The sequence below is a fragment of the Pan paniscus genome, chromosome 4 (genome assembly GCF_029289425.2).
Source record: "Pan paniscus chromosome 4, NHGRI_mPanPan1-v2.0_pri, whole genome shotgun sequence".
Classification (NCBI taxonomy): domain Eukaryota; kingdom Metazoa; phylum Chordata; class Mammalia; order Primates; family Hominidae; genus Pan; species Pan paniscus.
This window is the reverse complement of record NC_073253.2, coordinates 70,352,368-70,372,060: the sequence shown is the minus strand read 5'-3', so window position 1 is coordinate 70,372,060 and position 19,693 is coordinate 70,352,368. Positions and strand designations below refer to the sequence as shown.

At 38.5% G+C, this 19,693-nt stretch overlaps 1 pseudogene; it reads right to left on the bottom strand.

The window, feature by feature from the left end:
• Window positions 1-5,638: 5,638 nt before the first annotated feature.
• LOC134730476 (uncharacterized) lies at window positions 5,639-14,069 on the bottom strand (annotated as a pseudogene).
• Between the last annotated feature and the right edge of the window lie 5,624 nt (window positions 14,070-19,693).

The following is a 19,693-nucleotide window of genomic DNA, read 5'->3' as shown; positions in this document are numbered from 1 at the left end:
TGCTCAAATAATACTCAGAATCCTTCAGGTTGGCAGGTTTACATACAACATGATTTGTATACAAAATTACCTTTGTCTTTGTCTTAATTATTTTTTCTAATGAGTTAGAGATGGGTGTAAGTTTAGTTCCCTTTAGGACATATTAGTCCTCTTTTTTTTTTTTTGAGACGGGGTCTCGCTCTGTAGCCCAGGCTGGAGTACTGTGACCCGATCTCGGCTCACTGCAAGCTCAGCCTCCCGGCTTCACACCATTCTCCTGCCTCAGCCTCCTGAGTGGCTGGGACTGCAGGCGCCCGCCACCACGCCTGGCTAATTTTTTTGTATTTTTAGTAGAGACGGGGTTTCACTGTGTTAGCCAGGATGGTCTCGATCTCCTGACCTCATGATCCACCCACCTCAGCCTCCCAAAGTGCTGGGATTACAGGCATGAGCCACTGTGCCCGGCCATTAGTCCTCCTCTTAATGATCAAATCAGCCTACTTATATTCATACCCAGGATGTGGGCATCTACATTAAGAGTAAGTTTTATTTCTTAAAAGCCACACCAAAATCATAGTCAAAAACTAAGAATGTATCAAAAGACATATGCCCCCCCAACTACATTAAAGAATATTTGAGTCCTAGTATATCTCTTTTGAAACTACTGCTCTAAATGTAATAGCTGACTCTAATGATACTTCCTGTGGATACAAAAGGATTTTTGTCAAAGAACATTATTCTAATCATTGCATTTTGAACAAATGGAAAACAGGCAGGCAGTATTATATGAAATCAAGTTCTCATTCATATTGAGGACAATCACCTACGTTCTTAGTGATAAGAGCCATAAATGTGCAAATTCAGATAGTCAGGTACCCTGTGATGCCAAATTAAACAAGATACCACCTCCTCAGGGTAATATCCCTACCCTATTTGAGCATTAGGCATTGGCTGGAACACTTCCATTTGTCAGTTCAAAAAATACAGCAGTAAAATGAATTTTAAACAAATTAAATTATACTGAGTGATGGAAGGGTGATGAAAGCCAAGAGCAGAGTGATTCTATTTCCACATTTAAATCACAACATACAACAGCTGGTCCATGACTAAATACTTCTCACCTATAAGGACGACAGGCAAATGGAGAAAACGTCAGCTGGTAATTCCCATTTCCCACTTATTGCAGCAGAGCATGATTTAAAAGATGTGCTCTGGGAAGTGTGCATAGATGTAACTGAAACAAAAAAAGAAAATGGGTGTGTTTGATGTTTAAACAAAATTAAATGCAATTCTTCTCTAAAGGAACTTTTTAATTTGTCTTGAATATAAAAATACACATTACGTCTCTATAAATAGAAGATGCAAAATGATTTATAACTACTTGATCACAGAGCTTTCTCTTTGAGAAAAATTTACATTTTGGAAATTTTGGAAATGCAAACATTGGAATGAAATTGTTGGAATGAAAATGTTTACAGCTTTGTAGCTGTAAATTAAGAATAAAAGTTCAAGATCTTCTTCCTGCCTAAGAAACTGATTTACCAAATTGTCACAAAAAAAGCCTCAGATTTCTCTTTATGTTAACTCCGGATCTTAAAATTTTCCCTCTTTTCTCAAAATAAAAAAGGAAAGATTAATAAAACAGTCCCGATAGAATCACTACGACGGGCAATACAACCACATTTTGTTTTTTTAAGAGAGTTCTTATTCTTAGAGAGTATCGTTTTGTTACAGGTAGTTAGGCATGAGCAGGGCAGAAGAGGGCTGTTCCCCCACCCACTAGAAATGTTGGGTGATGGTTCGGCAATTATCGCATTGCCTCTCTAAAAATGATAATTGAGAAGCCAGGGAGAGGCAATCTCCTGATGGTCCATACCTGTTAACGTTAAAAGTGTTAATTGAAAGCAGACCCCAGGGAGATGCAGCTTCTTGGGCATGCATGTTAAGAGACAAAATGGCGAAGTATGACATTTCGGGGCACATTCCACTGGAAAAAGGAAAAAAAGGCTCAGATGGGCATATGTGTCACTCTCTAAACACACCGTGCATGATCAATTCCAAAAGGTAAGGGAAGCACTGCGCATGCAGAAGTCCCACCCTAGGGGAAGTATCATGGAAAAGAGACCATCCTGTAAAGTCCTGGGATCAAGGTGAAAGGGGCTCTTTTCTCTCTTTGACCTTCAGGTGCCCAGTTGGATCTCTTCCAAAGGTTCTGTCCTTTCTTTCCTGTTCTATAGACTTTTTAGAAAACTTCCACTCCTGTTCTGAAACTTGCCTCTATCTCTTTTTCTGCTTTATTCCCCTTAGTCGAATTCTTGCTTCTGAGGAGGCAAGAAGTGAAGTTGCCATGGACCCATACGAATAGGCAACCATTAACTAGGGGTAACTTGAATCTCAGCCACTGGTAACAGTTTCAAATTTATACTCTATGTTTTTCCAATTTTAGATTGCTGGTAGTGCATAAGCAAGTGCTCTTAATGGGTCATTCTTCAATTTCCTTCATTATTTGGAGTGGATTATGAATAATCACTTCATTCAAGGAGGATTGGACACATACCACAATGAGTACCATTAACCTCTACAATATTAATCTCATTTTTAGCTCAAAATAAACACTTGGCCCATTTCAATTATGACAGTAAATTGCTCATGAAGTTAAAGTTAACACTGTTCCAAACTACTCTTTTATTTTTAAATTATTGCTGATACCAATTGACAAAATTTATGTGAATTACAACTAGTGAATAACTAAGTAATAGAAACAATATTTATCAAAGTCTTTGGCTACTGCTAGTTTCAGTTTGCATCATTCTTTGAAACTTAGTACATTGTGCTTATACTGACCAGTCACTTAATCAGTAAGATGTGAGTGAAAGCTTAAACAGGATGACTGCACCTGCCTCAGCTCCCAGGAATTGTTATATTTTAACAAGCAAGCAGTTAAGTATATTTTACTTAAAATCAGTTTTGATAACTAAAGAGCCCAACCTAACCAAATACCTATAAAGTTAAACTACTGAATATGTGTTACAAGAGATAACAAATAAGCACTTTGAGGAAATGTATCCCAAGTTTGTAGAAAATTGCCCTTATTTGCATTGGCCTTTTCCAGCATACTACACATAGGAATTAGCAAGACCAAGTAACATTTGTAAGAACACCAAGTTCCTCTTACGGACAGAATGAATGTGCTTGGCATATACACCACTGCATGAAGATATACAAATTAAACACACACACAACTAGGACCATCCGATTTAACTTGAATCAAAAAGAAAAGACATAGAACTGATTAAAAAGTGACAGATTGTATTAATCCAGTTTTAAATGAATGAAAAATAACTGGAAAAATTAATATTTACACTATTTTGTTTACTTCTCTGATCATCCTTTGTAGATAAAATATATTAAAAAGAGTTTCTAATTGAGACTGTTCTGATTAGTTGATTGCCAGGTTTTCAACTTACTACGCCTTGTACATAAACAAAATAGCCAATCAGTCTCAGGAATGATGGCTTCAAATAGATTTGTGGGATCGATTTGAGAGAAATTTAAATTCCACACACAAGGGCCTGCTGGTAGAGAAATTTACCCTTTGCCAAATATTCATGTGCATCTCCTCACTTTCTGCCTTTGAGAGGTTAGGCATTGCGTGTGGTAAGTTCTGGCTTATGAATTATGATATAAAAGTGGCATTGGTCTTGTTTTACTAAAACATTCAGGAGAAGCTCTCTAAGCAGCCTTGTTACCTCATGTCGAGATGTCCAAGCATCTATCTACCTGGGTTTTGGGTGGCAAAGCCCTCATATTTGTGTAATATGAGCAAAAAATAAACTTTTATTTTGATAAACCATTGAGATTTGGGAGTTACTTTGGCATGGTCTAGTCTACCTCAACTAAAGTACGGCCTGTATACCTTTGCCTAAAGTTCTCTAGTGCACAAAGAAAGAAGGCAAGAGGACCCAACTTACAAACTAATTGTTTTCAATTTTACTTGATTTATTGAGTGACAAGTATCTGCCAGGCCCTGTGATAGATGCCATTGATGTAAACATCCAAGAAATAGCCTCTAATGCCCAAGATCTCATAGGCTAGGGTAGAAGCCAAAGACTTAAACAGACCAGATATATCAAGATCAGTAGAGGTATGCACCGGATGCTATGAGAAGAAAGTCACCTAACCCAAATGAGACTAATCAGGAAATATATCCTGGTGGAGGTACGTATTAGTCAGTATTCTCTAGAGGGACAGAATTAATTATATATATATATGAATTATATATATATTCATATATATAATTCATATATATAATTCATATATATTCATATATATATTCATATATATTATTCATTCATATATATTATTCATATATATTATTCATTCATATATATTATTCATATATATTATTCATTCATATATATTATTCATTCATATATATTATTCATTCATATATAATATATATACTTATATATACTTATATATAATATAAAATATATATATAGGAGTTTATTATTAACTTACACAATCACAAGGTGCCACCATAGGCTGTCTGCAAGCTTGTGGAGCAAGAAGAGCCCTGTTTCAAAACTGAAGAACTTAGAGTCCAATGTTTGAAAGCAGGAAGCGTCCAGTACGGCAGAAAGATGTAGGCTAGGAGGCTAGGCCAGTCTCGCCTTTTCACATTTTTCTGCCTGCTTTATATTCTCTATCAGCTGATTAGACGGTGCCCACCAGATTAAGGGTGGGTCTGCCTTCCCCAGGCCATGGACTCAAATGTTAATCTCCTTTGGCAACACCCTCACAGACACACCCAGGACCAATACTTTGTATCCTTCAATCCAATCAAGTTGACACTTGGTATTAACCATCAGAAGTACACCCCTTGTCAACTTGAACCTATACACATCTCATGATGTGTGTATGTATGTGTACATAATCTTCAAATAAAGACAATAATAAGGTCATAATTGCACCTAACATAATACAACCATTGTTCATACAACCAGAAACACACCAATCCCCAACCCAAATCCTATCACATAAAGTTAACAGTACTTAAATGCTGATATGAAGTCAATAAATCTGATGTCACATAACAGAAAAGGAAATAAAATGAAGATATTTTCTTAGTACAAGTGTATACATGCACAAACATTTTTTAACAAAAGAAGTAGCAAATTCTCATGACAGCTACAATCCTCATTTCTGCAGCTGGTCATGTGGTTGTAGCTGGTATTGATAACTACCTTCTTCTACTACCCATTCTGTATTCCACTGCCTTCAGCAAGCACCTCAGCAGGTCGTGATTTTTTTTTGTCCTGGTGGAGTGACCCAAACCTTCATTCCTGAGGGGTCTGGGCCATTTGTAGTCCTGCCTGGATTGAGCTGTTGTAGTTTCCTATTGACCTTAATCACAGGTCATGGTGATACTAAAAGAGGCCGTAATGGATCTCCTGTATTCTGTGCATACTCTTCCTTACCTCCACTGTGGAGTAGTAGACTGATTCATCTTGATAGTCCGTGCCAGTCACCCCAACCAACACTGTAACTCCCTTCTTAGCCTGTTGACTTAAAGGTAGGAGGAGCCCAAGGTGTCCAGGGACAATCTTAACTTCCAGTTTAATGGAATCATTGTTGTGTCACCTGGTGGCCACGTTCCTCACTCTGGACCTAAGACTTCTAGGCCAGCAGAACATAATGTTCCAGGAACAGGAAGCAAAAATTTTGCTAGTGGATCACTAGGGGTGATGGTGAGTGGTGCCACTTCCACTCTCACCCCTTAAATCCCGGACACATGATTCCTGGCTATGGGAGAAACAGTACCATATATTGGATGCTGATTCAGAGAATACATGGCCTTCTGGAGAACTTTGCCCCAGCCCTGCAAAGTATTGTCACCTAGTTGGCATTGTAATTGTGACTTAAAAAGGCCATTCTACTGTTCTATCAATCCAGCTGCTTCAGGATGATGGGGAACATGGTAAAACCAGTGAATTCCATGAGCATGAGCCCACTGCTCCACTTCTTTAGCCGTAAAGTGAGTGCCTTGGTCAGAGACAATGCTATGTGGAATACCATGACAGTGGATAAGGCATTCCATGAATCCATGGATGATAGTCTTGGCAGAAGCATTGCGTGCAGCATAGGCAAACCCACATCTGGAGAAAGTGTCTATTCCAGTGAGGACAAACCTCTGCCCTTTCCATGATGAAAGAAGTCCAGTATAATCAACCTGCCACCAGGTAGATTGCTGATCACCCTGAGGAATGGCGCCATATAGAGAGTTCAGTGTTCGTCTCTGCTGCTGGGAAATTGGTCACTCAGCAGTGGCCGTAGCCAGGTCAGCCTTGGTGAATGGAAGTCCGTGTTGCTGAGCCCATGCATAACCTCCATCCCTGTCACCATGGCCACTTTGTTCATAGGCCCATTGGGTGATGACAGAAGTGGCTGGGGAAAGAGGCTGAGTGGTGTTCGCAGAATGGGTCATCCTATCCACTTGATTATTAAAATCTGCCTCTGCTGAGGTCACTGTTGATGAGCACTCATATGGGATACAAATATCTTCACAGTTTTTGACCATTCAGAGAGGTCCATCCACATGCCTCTTCCCCAAATTTCTTTGTCACCAATTTTCCAATCATGCTTCTTCCAAGTCCCTGACCATCCAGCCAAACCATTGGCTACAGCCCATGTATCAGTATATAATCGTACATCTGGTCATTTCTCCTTCCATGTGAAGTGCATAACCAGGTGCACTGCTCAAAGTTCTGCCCACTGGGAAGATTTCCTTTCACCGCTGTCCTTCAGGGATGTCCTAGAAAGGGGATATAATGATGCATCTGTCCACTTACAGGTGGTGCCTGCATATCATGCAGAACCATCTGTGAATCAGGCCCTAGTCTTCTCTTCCTCTGTCAACTGATCATAGGAACCTCCCCATGATGCCATCAGTGCAGGCTGGGGGACAGAAGGCAGAGTGGCAGGAGTGGAGACCATGGGCATTTGAGCCACTTCCTCATGTAATTTCCTTTTTATTCAGGACCTGCTCAAGCCCGATCATGTATATGCCAACTCCATTTGATGATGCAATGCTGCTATGCACGGCCCACTTTCTGGCTAGGTGGGTCAGAAAGCACCCTGTTCATGATAAGCAGTTCAGGTTGCATGATGGCTTGATGATCCATAGTCAAATATTCAGTTTCCACCAAAGCCCAGTTATAGGCCAAGAGCTGTGTCAAAAGGAGACTAGCTATCTGAAGAAGATGGCAGGGCCTTGCTCCAAAATTCTAGAGGCCTCCACTGTGATTCACCTATGGGGGCCTGTCAAAGGCTTCAAACAGCGTCCCTATCTGGCACTAACACCTCAAGCACCATTGGATCTGCTGGGTCATATGGCCAAAGTGCCAGAGCAGCTTGCACAGCAGCCTGGACCTGTTGCAAAGCCTTCTCATGTTCATATGAGGAATGTGTTGCCTCCAAAATCCAAGTAGGCCCACTAGGCATTGTGCCTCTTTCCTGGTTGTAGGAGGGTCCAAATGCAGCAACTCATCCTTCATCTTAGAAGGAATATCTCGACAGGCCTCACACCACTGGACTCCTAGAAATTTTACTTAGGTAGAAGGTCCCTGAATTTTAGTCAGATTTATTTTCCATCTTCTGGCACACAAATGTCTCACCAATAAGTCCAGTGTGTTTGCTACTTCTTGTTCACTGGATCCAATCAGCATAATGTCATCAATGTAGTAGATCAGTGTGATATATTGTGGAAGCAAAAAGTGATCAAAATCTCTCTGAATAATATTATGACAGGAAGCCAGAGAGTGGATATACCCCTGAGGTAGGAGAGTAAAGGTATATTGCTCACCTTGCCAGCTGAAGGCAAATTGCTTCTGGTGGGCTTTATGGGCAAGAATAGAGAAAGAGACATTTGCCAAGTCAAATGGTTGCATACCAGGTACCAAGAGATGTGTTAATTTGCTCAAGCAATGAAACCACATTTGGTACAGCAGCTGCAATTGGAGTCACCACTTGGCTAAGCTAACGATAATCCACTGACATTCTCCAAGATCCATCTGTCTTCTGCACAGGCCAAATGGGAGATTTGAATGGGGATGTGGTGGGAATCACCACTCCTATGTCTTTCAAATCCTTGATAGTAGCACTAATCTCTGTAATCCCTCCGGGAATGTGATATTGTTTTTGATTTACTATTTTTCTAGGTAGAGGCAGCTCTAACAGCTTCCATTTGGCCTTTTCCATCATAATTGCCCTCACCCTACCAGTCAGGGAGCCAATGTGGGGGTTCTGCCAGCTGCTAAGTATGTCTATGCCATTTATGCATTCTGGCACTGGGGAAATGACCACAGGATGAATCCAGGGACCCACTGGACCCACTGTCAGTCAGACCTGAACTAAAACTCCATTAATTACCTGACCTCCATAAGCCCCTACTTCAACTGGAGGACCACAATGATGTTTTGGTTCCCCTAGAATCAACGTCAGCTCAGAGCCATTGTCCAGTAGTCTCCAATATGTCTAAACATCCCTGTCCCCAGTGCACAGTTACCCTGGTAAAAGGCCAGAGGTCTCCTTGGAGACATATATGTATATATACTTCATATATACATATAAAGTATATATGAAGTGTATATATATGTATATATACTTTATATATAACATATGTATTTATATATAATATATAATATAACATATTATATATTATATATTACATATGTATTATATATAATATAATATATGTATATGTAATATAATAATATAATATATTATATTATCATATTATATATTATAATATATATTATATATTATAATATATAATACATAATATATATGTATATATACTTTATACATATATATATTTTAATATATACTTTATATATATTATATATAATATAATATAAAATATATTATATGTGTGTATGTGTGTGTGTGTATATATATATATAGTATTAATTTACATGATCACAAAGTCCCAAAATAGACTCTCTGCAAGTTTGAGAAGCAAGGAGAGGCAGTCCGAGTCTCAAAACTGAAGAACTTGAAGTCTGATGTTCAAGAACAGGAAGCGTCCAGCATGGGAGAAAGATATAGACTGGGAGCCTAGGCCAGTCTCACCTCTTCACGTTTTTCTGCCTGTTTTATATTCACTGGTAGCTGATTAGATGTTGTCCATGAGATTAAGGGTGTGTCTGTCTTCCCTAGCCCACTGACTCAAATGTTAATCTCCTTTGGCAAAACCCTCACAGACACACCCGGGATCAATACTTTGTATCCTTCAATCCAATCATGTTGACACTCAGCATTAACCATCACAACGTAGTGCCCAATCTGAGCATTGAAGGAGGAGAAGGTGCTAGCCAGGTTGAGAATATATAAATAAGAACACTATCCGTATTGAGAAACAAAGGTGAGCCTAGGAATATGGCAAAGGTTGCAGCAGAAAGCCTTGAGCATCATGGTGAGAAGATAGACACTTATCCTGACTGCAATGAATTATTTTAGGCCAAAAGAATCAAATAAATGTTTTGGGATATATGTAGTTATTCTTTGAACAAAAAATTTCAGTATTTCACAAAGTAGGGGTTAAAATCACTGGGGGAGGGTCTCAAAAGATAAGAAACAAAGAGATTCCCAAGCCTCACCCAAAATGAACTGAATCACAATCAAACTGGCGGATGGAGCCCAGAAATATATGTTTTAAATATGTACTTCAAATTTTATTTATACATAGTAAAGTACTAGTACTCTGAGACTAGAAGCCTGGAGTCCAGCCCAGAGTTAAGAAAAATTAGGCCCTAAGGAGGACAGGGAGGATGGAGAGAAGGAGTAATATTCTGAGGAGACTTGGAGGCAATGTTTTCTTGTTCAGGGACCAGACTGCTGGTGGGGCTGTTTCGATGCTATGCTGGTGAACAGCGAGGAGGAATGTTTTGAAGGAAGAAGTTGAGAATTGTTTGAATATTTGAGGTTTGAGTGAAAGACATTTAAGGCCATTTATCAATATGTGACTGAATTAGTCCTTTTTCATGCTGGTAATAAAGACATACCCCAAACTGGGCAATTTATAAAGGAAAGAGGTTTAATTGGCTCACAATTCCACAGGGCTGAGGAGGCCTCAGGAAACTTACAATCATGGCAGAAGGGGAAACAAACACATCTTTCTTCACATGAGGGCAGCAAGAAGTGCTTAGCAAAAGGGGGAAAAGCCCCTTAGAAAACCATCAGATTTTGTGAGAACTCACTCACTATCATGAGAACAGCATGAGGGTAACCACCCCATAAATTACTTCCCGGGCCCCTCCCATGACAAATGGGGATCATGGGTACTATAATTTAAGATGAGATTTGGGTGGGGAAGCAGCCAAACCATATCAGTGACAGTCTTACTTTTTTGGAAATCATATTACACATTATAACAAAAGTCTAAAATGCACTCACTGTATAATAATCAGTTTGTGGCTATTGAAATAATGGACATCATTACCATATATTGTTTGGATTTTGAAGTTTTCTTTTTTGTACTTTTGTGACATGTTTTTCCAGTCTCAAAGCTTCCCAAAGTTCGGGAAAAGCTAGGAGTTTCTAGCCCTGTGCCTAATGGGCAAAGGTATGTTGCACGTTCAAGTGAAGATGTAGAGCAAAAGTGGAATATGTGGTGGAGATTGGAGAGCGCAGAGATGGTGATGTGGATTGGAAGAGGTTGACACTTCTCAGAAGAGCAGTGCTCTCATGTTTGTGGCTATCAAATCTCTGCATAGTCAAATGTACACTAAATTTATATGGCACTAGACCTTTCTCTCTAATTGGTCAATGTTCTTTCAGATGAATTAATCTAAATTATGAAATTAATGTTTTTATATAGGGAGAAACTCATAAGCACATTAAAAGTTCAATCTCTCATTACATTAATTTTCCAATTCTGTTGGAAAATAGTGGAACCAGAGTACAAATGCAGCTTTCCTGAAATTGTCATTCATACTTCTGCCTGCTGCATTATATTCTCTGTCGGTATATTTTAATCATATGTATGCACAATTAATTTCAGTAGCTACTTTTCATGAACATATTATTCAAGCTTTGCCCATATAAAGTCATAATGTATAAAACATTTAAGTGATTTTTGGCAAATTAACCAAGCTTTTCATATTCTTAATCAAATTTTGAATAAATGAGATAATTCTTTAAATCATTTTTCTACATTTTTTATTATAGCTAAGCCTAAATTGGTAACTCTGGGAGTACAATTTAATGAAGACATTCTGCCCTGCAATTTAAATCTTAATCTCAAAGGGTGATTCTGTGAGCTCAGATAACCACTATCTAGATATCACGATGTTTTCTATGACATTTCTAGCTTGATTTGTAACAACCAATGAGATTGCTTTAGTGCTAGTTCCTGAAAGCAGGACAATTCAATTCCTATCTGACAGAGCCATATGATACTTTTTCTTCAGCACTCAAAATGCTTTATTAACCTTTATTAATGTTCACAATCTCCAAGTACTTGCTGGAGTGGTTATTTTATTATTCCCTGAGCACCAAGGAGTAAACTGAAATACTCACAGTCTGATTCCACTGATAGAAGGAGTAAATTCTTCATGGAAGCAAAATGTTAACTATCTCAGCTCATTGCTTCCTTGCAGCAGCTGACATATCAGGACGAATGGAAAGACACAGGTGTTGAGGCCAAGAGGCAGGCTTCTGGTCTCTGTACTCCTATTATGTGGCCTGGTTTTCTTGGATCCAACCTCTTAGAACCTTGCAATAGATTTGTAACTACCTGGGTAGAGAGGGGAAAATATACTAGTTTTTCATTCATTTTAATGTATATGTGTGAAAACATTTCTGTCTTAGGCAAAAGGTTTATCATTAGGTGGTTAGAAAAATTGTATTGAATATAGATAAATAGAAAGATACTAAGAATCTGTAGAAAAATATTACATGTCCAACCTTGGGCAAAAATAAAAGCCTAACCCTTTATTACTGTGTTAAAAAGCATTTACATATAATATAATTTGGATGTTTGTCCCTTCCAAATCTCATGTTGAATGTAATCCCCAGTGTTAGAGATGGGGCCTGGTAGGAGGTGTTTGGATCATGGGGGAGGATTCCTCATGAATGGCTTGGGCCATCCCTTTGGTGATGAATGAGCTGTCACTCATTCATCTGGTTGTTTAAGAGAGTGTGGTATTTTCCCTCTTATTCTCTGGGTACCTTATTTCTCTGGGAGGGGTGATGCACCCGCTCCCCCTTCATCTTCTGCTGTGATTGTAAAGTTCCTGAGGCCTCACCAGAAGCAGATGTTGGAGCCATGCTAGTATAGCCTGCAGAACCATGAACCAATTTAACTCCTTTTCTTTATAAATTACCCAGCCTCAAGTTTTTCTTTATAGCAATGGACAAATGGCCTAACACAGAAAATTGATAACGAGGAGTGGAGTATTGCTATAAAGATACCTGAAAATGTGGAATAAGTTTTGGAACTGGGTAATGGTTAGAGGTTGGAAGAGTTTGGAGGGCTCAGAAGAAGACAAGAAGATGAGAGAAAGTTTGGAACTTCTTAGAGACTGGTTAAGTGATTGTGACCAAAATGCTGATAGAAATGTGGACAGTGAAGTCCAGGCTGATGATGATTCAGATGAAAATGAAAAAGTTATTGGGAAGTGGAGTAATGGTCACCTGTGTTGCAACCTACCAAGGAGCTTGGCCACATTATGTTCACATCCTAGGAAGTCTATGGAAGGCCAAACTTAAGAGCAATGACTCAGTGGTGTCCAAGGGAGAGAACACAGTCATGGGTTCTTTGTTTCTGTTTATAGTTGGGCCAGTAAAGTCCCTTCCTCATCTCTATTTACCACTTATGACTAGAGACAGTAACTTAAAACCATGGCTTCAGGCTGCTGAAAGCCTAAAACAAAACAAAACAGAATAACAACAAAATAAGGCACATTGGAAAAGCTTGATAGGGTATCTGGTGGAAGAAATTTCTAAGCAGGAAAGCATTTAAAATGTGACCTGGCTTATGCCTGTAATCCCAGCAATTTGGGAGGCTGAGGAGGGTGGATCACCTGAGGTTAGGAGTTTGAGACCAGCCTGACCAACATGGTGAAACCCCATCTCTACTAAAAACACAAAAAATTAGCTGGGTGTGGTAGCAGGCACCTGTAATCCCAACTACTTGGGGGGCTGGGGCAGGAGAATCACTTGAATCTGGGAGGCAGAGGTTGCAGTGAGCCGAGATCGCGCCATTACACTCCAGCCTGGGTGACAAGAATGAGACTTCATCTCAAAAAAAAAAAGATGTGACCTAGCTGCTTCTAACAGCCTATGAACAGATACAGAAGCAAAGAAGTGACTTAAAGTTGGAACTCATGTTTAAAAGAGAAGAACATACAAATCTGGAAAATTTACAACCTAACCATGTGGCAGAAAACAAACAAAAAACATTTTTAGGACACTAATATAAGCAGGCTTCAAGTAACCTCTTACTAGAGGGATTTGGATGGCTAAAAGGGAGCCAAGTGCTAATATCTGAGACAATGGGAAAAAGGTTTAGAAGGCATTTCAGAAATTTTCTAAGCTGCCTCTCCCATCACAGTCCCAGAAGCCTAGGAGAAAAGAATGTTTTCAGGGGCCAGGCACAAGGCACCGCTGCCACGCTCCACTTCAGGACACTGCTACTTGCATCCTGGCTGCTCTGGCTCCAGCCTTGGCTCAAAGGGGCCCAGATACAGTTTGGCCTGCTGCTCCAGGGTGCTCAAGTGATAAGCCTTGGTGGCTTATACATGGCATTAAACCTACAGGTGCTCAGAATACAAGAGTGAAGGAGACTTGACAGCCTTTACCTAAATTTCAGATGTTGTATGATGTATTTCAGAAGCCTGCTGCAGGGTGGAGCCCCCACAGACAGCCTATACTAGAGAAATGCTGAGGGCAATTGTGGGGTTGGAGCCTCCACAAAGAATCCCTGCTAGAGCACTACCTACTTGAGCTGTGGGAATAGGACTGCCACCCTCCAGACACCAGAATGTTAGAGCCACCAGCAGCTTGCATCCTGAGCCTGAAAAAGCCATAGGCACTCAATTCCAACCTGTGAAAGCAGCCATGGTGACCTTACAAAGTCACAGAGGCAGAGCTGCCCAATGCTTTGGGAGCCCGTCCCTGGCACTAGTGTGCCCTGGATGCTAGACATGAAGTTTTAAAATATTATTTTGTAGCTTTAAGATTTAATCACTGCCCTGCTGGTTTTCAGACTTGCAAAGGGCCTGTAACCCCTTCATTTTGGCTGATTTCTCCCTTTTGGAATAGGAATTTTTACCCAGTTCCTATACCACCATTGTATCTTGGAAGTAAATAACTCATTGTTGATTTTATAGGCTCATAGGCAGAAGGAGATGAGTCTCAGATGATATTTTAGGCTTTGGACTTTTGATTGATTTGATGCTGGAATGAATTAAGACTTTGGGGGACTATTGGGAAGGGATGATTGTATTTTGTAGTGTGAGAAGGACATGAGGTTTAACGGGCCAGGGTTGAAATGATATAGTTTGCATGTTTTCCTTCTTCAAATCTCATGTTGAAATGTGATCCCCAGTGTTGGAAGTGGGGCCTGATTGGGGGCGTTTGGATCATGGATGTGGATTCCTCATGAATGGCTTAGCATCATCCCCTTGGCGATAAGTGACTTCTCGCTCTGGTAGTTCACATGAGATCAATTGTTTGAAAAAGCATGAAACCTACCCCTCATTCTTGCTCTCTCTCTTGCCATATCATGTGCTGGCTCCCCCTTCACCTTCTGCCACAATTGTAATCTTCCTGAGACCCTCACTGGAAGCAGATACCAGCACTATGCTTCATGTAGAGCCTGCAGAGCCATGAGGCAAAAGAAAAATTATTTTATTTATGAATTACCCAATTTCAGGTATTTCTTTACAGTAATGCGAAAAACAGCCTGATACAAAATATGTATGGAAAACATAGTGGAGAAAAATCAATGGAATTCAATGCTATCTAGATACAGCATTAAAAAGAAAATATAAGGTAGATTGGACTAGGCATGTGTGTGTTGAATGGAATAAGAAAATCTGCTGTAGAGAGAATAGGCTAGAAAAAAAAGAAGGTTCAGGCTAAAAACAAAACTATGTTTTTCGATAGAATAAGTAAGTTATGTTGCAAGTGACTTTTCATAGCTTGTTTTTTATTTTCTTCAAAAACAAACCATGATTGTATTAGGTTTTACTCGATTTGCTCTTAGCCTATTTAGATTTCTGCTGGTTTATTGGTTTAGTCAATGAGCCTATAAGTAATGGTTAATTTTAGTGATAAACAGCATGTTTGATTTAGGAGAACAAAGGCCAAACAGCTAAATAGAGTTCTTTTGATTCACTGATGAGAGGGGAAACATACTATCTTGGTTCTTTCCATGGAAAAGAAATGATTTGTGTTCATTTAGATCCAAGGGGAGAGGAAGTGCAAGTGTTTTAAATTGCCAAGATAATTTATTCTGAACTTGGATAAAACCCAATGAAAAACTGAACAAGAAAAGGGTAATGGAGGAGTGTTTTGGGGCCATGCCAGGATGTTAAAAATGCAGGGACATTCAGATTACATGGTACAAAAGTTTATCTATGGAGATCTCTCCATTTTTGTGCTCTAGTCAATAATTTAGAAAAGTGAGTCTCAGTCACGTTTCAGATTCCTTGAAGATCATTGGGCAAAAAAGGTCAATTGCATTTCCACTCAGAAAAACCACTGCTGACTTAGAAAGTAAAATGACTGTAACTATTCTTCAGGAAAACTTATGTAGCAGGACACGCATTTAGGTATTGTAAGCATAAAGAAAAGAGAGGCCTGATTTGAGAGACCATTTCTTTAGTTTGACTATTAATGATTAGACCTAAATATTCTGATGGTCTTGCACATTCATTTTCAAAATCATTTCTTCTATCTTTTGATAGAAAATTCAGAATCTCCAAGTAAAGTAGATATGCAGGTTACTTGATGTCAAATCCCACTTCAATTTTCTGGGCCTTCACATTTTTCATTCTCATTCTGTTATATTATACAGTTGACCCCCGAGAAACATGGATTTGAACTTCACTAGTCCAATTATAGGTACGTTTTTTGGTAAATATATTGAAAAGTTTTCTGAAGATTTGTGACAATTTACAGAAATTTGCAGATGAACCATGTAGCCTAGAAATACTGGAAAAAATAAGAAAAAGTTAGGTGTGTCATGAATGCATAAAATATATGTAGATACTAGTCTATTTTATTATTTACTACCATAAAATATACACAAATCTATTATAAAAACTTAAAACTTACCAAAACACACATAAACACTTACAGGCCACATATGGTACCATTGCACTCTAGAGAAATTTAAACAAATGCAAAGATGCAGTATTAAATCATAACTGCCTAAAATTAACTATAGTATATACTGTACTACTGTAATAATTTTTTATTCACCTCTTGTTGCTATTGCAGTGATCTCAAGAGTTGCAAGTATTTGCTTAAAATACTGTGTGGCAACAGTCATCTCCTTGCGAGCAGTTTGTCTCTCCAGTAAATTGCATATTGCAGCAAAAGTGATCTCTCTCAGTTCTTGTATATTTTTATTGTGTTTAGTATAACACCTTAAACCTTGAGTAACATTATGGTACCCATATGAAGTGCCACTAGTGATGCTGAAAATGCTCCCAAGAAGCAAAGTAATGACATAAAAAACAGTTTAACTGTTTAATGTGTACCATAGATTGACATCTGTAGCTGTGGATGCCCACCATTTCAAGATAAATAAATCCAGCTTAAGAACCATTATTTAAAAAGAAAAGAACAGTTGTGAAACTTTCACTGCAGCTACACCAGCAGGCATGAAACCTTGCAGTTTTTGTAAAATACAGTTTCCTTTAATTTCATATTGAAAACACAGCTTTTATGTGGGTGCAGAATTGCTGTAGGAAAAGCATACCCACAGACTCTAATACAATTTAAGAAAAAGTGAAGTCATTATATAACAACTCAAAGCAAAAACAATGTGAAAGATCTAAAGCTGGAGAATTTAATACTAGCAAAGGATGGTTTGATAATTTTAGAAAGAGAAATGGTTTTAAAATGTCAAGATAGGAGGAGAAGCATCTTCTGCTAACCAAGAGACAGCAGATGAGTTCTCAGATGCCATTAGGAAAATAATTGAGGAGAAAGATTATCTGCCTCAACAGGTTTTTATTACACACAAAAGTACCCTATTCTGGGAAAAAAAAAAAAAAACACAACAAACTTCCACAAAGGACATTTATTAGGATAAGAATTGAACAACAGGATTTAAGGCAGAAACGGATAGGCTAACTATACTGTCTTGTGCAAATGCAGTTGTTTATGACCAGGACTGCCCTTATCTATAATGCTGCCAAACCCTGAGCTTCAAAAGGAAAAGATAAACACCAACATCCAGTCTTTTAGTTTCCAAAAAAAAAAAAAAAAAAAGCCTGGAAAATAAGAATCCTTTTCTGGATTGGTTCCATCAATGCTTTGTCCCTGAAGTCAGGAACTACCTTGCCTGTAAGGAACTGCTTTTTACTGGACAATGCCCCCAGCTACCAAAAACTCTATGAGTTTAACTCCAAAGGTGTTAAAGTGGTCTACTTGCCCCCAAACACACCATTTCTAATTCAACCTCTAAATAAGGAGTCAGAAGGATCATTAAGGCTCATTACACACAGTATTCTATGGAAAGAGGTGTCAAGGCTGTGGCAGAGAATCCTAATAGAACATCATGAAAGTCTGGAAGAATTACACCATTGAGGATGACATTGTTATGGAAAAAGCCACAAAAGCCATCAAACCAGAAACAATAAATTCCTGCTGAAGAAACTGTCCAGATGTTGTGCATAACTTCAGAGGATTTATAACAGAGCCAATCAAGGAAATCATGAAAGAAATTGTGGATATGTCAAAAAGGGTAGAAGATGAAGCATTTCAAGATATGCATCTTGGAGAAATTCAAGAGTTGATAGGCACCACACCAGAGGAATTAACAGAAGATGATAAGTTGATGGAGTTCAGTGCTTTCAAACCAGTGCCAGATGGTGAGGAAGGCACAAAAGCAGTACCAAAAAAATAAATTGACAGTAGGGATCTGGGAGAATCATTCAGGTTATTCAAGACTTCTTTTGGCTTCTCTTATTACATGCACCCTTCTATGTATGATACAGGTACTAAAATGATGGAAGAAGGATTGATATTAACATATAAACATTTTTTAATGAAAAAGCAAAAAAAATCAGGCAGAAATTATTATGTATTTCCATAAAGGTACACCAAGTATGCCTGCTTCTCCTGCTCCCTCTTCCAACTCCTCCACCTCTTTAGCTTCTGCCATCTCTGAAACAACACCAATCCCTCCTCTTTCTCTGCCTCCTCAGACTCCACTCAACATTAAGACAATGAGGATGAAGACCTTTATGATGACCCACTTCCATTTAATGAATAGTAAATATATTTTCAGAGACTACAGCAATAGACCAAAGCTTCTCTCATTGTTTGTTTTTAGTTTCTTAGTTTTGGCCTCAAGTTTACACACAAAAGCATGTCATCATTATGGAAAATTTTAATGATTCCAGCAGTCATTCCCCCATTAATTTATTTTGAAGTTGAATCCAATGAAATTCTAATGATCTGACTGTGCTTATAAACCTTGACAATTCTTCCTGCCTCAGGCCCAGTTTAAGCTCTTATTAATTGGTCCTCACTTTCATGTCACTATTTTTGCAGTTCTCATTTTTATGACTTTAATGTTTTTTTTTAAGTACAGCGTTTGGGAATTCACATGCATTTGTATTAAGATACTCTCATATCTTTAAAGAGTCTCATGAACTTGAATATAATTCCAGAATGTCTTTACAAATACATCTCTCTGGAGATATGCCCTACTGTAAACTCTTTCTGGATGGGTCTGTGAAAAGAGTAAAGAAGTAGTTACCAGCTTCTGTAACAATCACGTTTTTTATGTTTTCCCAACACTTGCTCACAAATTTTGTTATGGCTTTCCCTAGTCCCACTTGTCCAGCAGAGATAGAAAGATACATGCACAATTTTAAAGTTGCAAAACAGCAAAGGCCATGAAAATCACATTCAAATGTTAGTTTTAGAGCTTGTCCTGTCTTAGTGCATAAGTGCTGCAATCAGATAAGTGGGAAGTGATTGGTGGTTACCAACTTAAATGGAATTAGACTTTAAAAATAGTCTGAAATAGAGCCCTGGAATGGATTTTTCAAAAACAAGGACAATCATTTCTAAATTTTATGCCTGACTGTCCGTGCCTCTAGAGGGAGTCATTCACAATTCATTAATTCTTGTCTTGAAGTGGTTTATTTTTATGGCCAAATTTTGAAACTCGTTTTTTAAATGCCTTCAGATTTTTAATTGCATCAAATGTTATTGTCAAGCATAGAGATTCAACTTAGAGTAAAAAGCAGTCTAAGCACTTCAACAATCATTCTACTATGAAACCACATTTCATGAAATTGAAAATAGGCCAAGTGTGAAAAATATTCCATTTGAATGTTTGAAAGATCAACCTTACACTGTAAGAATTAACACCAACTTTATTTCAAAACTGTGGCTACTGTTTTCTTAAGAATATACATACATATAGTGTACTTGGGTTTATTTCCTAGGAATCCAGAGTACT